The sequence below is a fragment of the Schistocerca serialis genome, chromosome 1, assembly GCF_023864345.2.
Source record: "Schistocerca serialis cubense isolate TAMUIC-IGC-003099 chromosome 1, iqSchSeri2.2, whole genome shotgun sequence".
Lineage (NCBI taxonomy): Eukaryota > Metazoa > Arthropoda > Insecta > Orthoptera > Acrididae > Schistocerca > Schistocerca serialis.
The window spans coordinates 603,335,208-603,337,840 of NC_064638.1; the positions used below are offsets into that span (position 1 = coordinate 603,335,208).

The 2,633-nt window shown below is 43.1% G+C and overlaps 1 pseudogene; it reads right to left on the reverse strand.

The window, feature by feature from the left end:
- Positions 1-2,303: 2,303 nt before the first annotated feature.
- Positions 2,304-2,421, reverse strand: LOC126426292 (5S ribosomal RNA; annotated as a pseudogene).
- Positions 2,422-2,633: the final 212 nt, after the last annotated feature.

Consider the following 2,633-nt stretch of genomic DNA (forward strand, 5'->3'; position numbering starts at 1 on the left):
AGGGATCTCATTGTGAATCTTCCTTTGCTGAATTGTGCAATATCCAGATTTGTGGGCATTCGGATGTGAGAGTGGCTCGACATTGGAGTCCGTGGGAAAAGTGGGAATAGCTGGCCTACTCGTCGTCAAGATTCCAGTCTAACACATTTGATCACGACAAGGGAATATCGCTATATTTTGTACCAACAACATCGTAATCCCTTCACATCTGCGCCTACCGTCCCAGTCCAAGTAATGTGCTCCGTGCAACATTCTGTGTCATGCCGGTCGATTTTGTTGATGGAGCCACAACTCATCTCTACTTCCACCGCTTCATCACTATGAAGGAGAAGTCCTCAAGCTTTGCAAACAGATGAAAATCTGATGTGGCCAAGTCGGGACTGTATGGAGAACGATAGATAGCTGTGATCCCAAGGAGTCGGATTTTTGCAGATGTTGCAGTGTTCTTGCGTGGTCTGGCAGTGTCACGCCGAAGGAAAAGGTGCTCCATGTATGGACGAACTCTTCCAATTCTAAACTCGTTTATAGTACGCTGCTTCTCACGCACCGACATAGTTGTGTTACACACTACAGTCGGAAGTCCCACAGCGGAAGAGGATTATAAATAAGTAGACAGAAAAATGATGTAGAATGTTAACAACATTTGTTTTATTTAAACGTCTTAAAAGTTTTCACACGCCCTCGTATATTCTTCAAGGGTCGGCAAGGAAGAACATAATTACTATTTACAGTAGAATGCTTACCAACTGCGGAACTTAAGACTGCCTAGATTGTTTGATTGCAAGATTTATGATTGAATAGAACATTGGTGCTGGCGGCTTGCGATATACTGACATTTCAGCCAATGTATACCTCCAGTCAGTCTTATAAGAGAAGACCTGCCACCATTATATTATGAAACACGCCGTTGAGCTCACTGTAAAGAGATAAAATCCTGCTTAATAAGTCATAAACCTTATAGGTCTCATAATACAGAATCTTTCAAACTGCCCCATTTTCTTACAGGAGGTCTCACTGGTGAAAACTAGGAAAATAATTCATATAAATACATGACGACAAACAAATACTTGTTGGGATATGGGTCGTTTGTTCTATGACAGCGATTTGTTTGTTAACACTACTCGAAGTGCACAGTACGTTAAAGTTGTAAAACACATGAAAATAATCATTGTACATGGTGATGAGAAACAGTCTGAAAAGCCTGCAGGCGTGTTGCATGGTAGGTTGTACTGAAAAATAATTGTGAAGAAAAAAATTCTATACGTTGCAGTTTCCGACTTAATTATCACTGAAAATAGTCAATCATGCCGCTGTGCGTGCAAATTCAAGCGACCCACCAGAGACTGTGTCGCCGGTCGTGTCTTTCGTTTGGCTTCCTAAAACCGAACAAGAGAGGGTGACCTGGTCACGGTACGGTAATACGAATCGAACCTTAGGCAGTGTCTGAACGGTCTCGTACGCTGTCATCTTCTACATTACGGGAACTGCTGACGCTAATTGTATTTTTTAAATTGAACTCATTTTGTTCGTTACTGGTCGTTGTACTTGTTCGGATCGGATGTCCCACGACGGTCGTTCAAATTCGTCGTTGATCCATTGACTCAATTTTTTTTATTGCAGACGGCAGCTAATCCTTTGACCCAACGCACTGAGCTACCGCGCCGGCGTATCTGGTGGACCCAACGGCCTGATTTGAATGCTAATTATCTCAGAAACGGTGGAACTTATCGAAGTTTTTTCTTAAAAGTTATTGCTCAGCACAGTCTACCAGCAAAACTCTTCTAAGCTTTCCAGACTGCTTCTTAGCATCCTAAATGTAACGGGAGACCGATATACATAGCACCCATTGCTTCTAACATGGCTTTGTAGTAAGCACTGTATAAGACAGTATCCCAGCCGCAAGTTAATGGTAAACAAACATAAAGTTTTCCGTAATCTCAGGGTGTAGAATTTTCATTTAAGATTAGAGCATAGGTCAAGGGAGAACGCGCTAACGATTTCCTGTTATAATTATTTTACAGAACCTAAAAAGCGTGAAGTTAGTTTTTCTGTAAATGGCTTCTGTTATCATCGAGTAACGCATAGAAAACTATACGTCGTCCGAACAGACCTTGGAAGGCCAAATGGTACCGACCGGCCGCCGTGTCATCCTCAGACCACAGGCGTCACTGGATGCGGATATGGAGGGGCATGTGGTCAGCACACTGCTTTCTCGGCCGTATGTCAGTTTACGAGACCTGAGCAGCCACTTCTCAATCTAGTAGCTCCTCAGTTTCCCTCATAAGGGCTGAGTGCACCACGCTTGCCAACGGCACTCGGCAGACCGGATGGTCACCCATCCAAGTACTAGCCCAGTCCGACAACGCTTAACTTCCTTGATCAGACGGGAACCGGTGTTAACACTGCGGCAAGGCCGTTGGCTTATGTAAGGTATACATTCTGAAAATTACAATGCAAGAAGGCAGTATAAGGACATACAACATTAACCACAAATCATTTTACTGTGCAAGAAAGTAGGATAACTCGGTGCTAGGAATGGCTAGGAGTGGCGCTGTCTTCCACATTTTTGACGCCTAGTAAAACACTATACTAAGTGTTCAATGAAAGACATACACTTATCAAAATCTGATCAT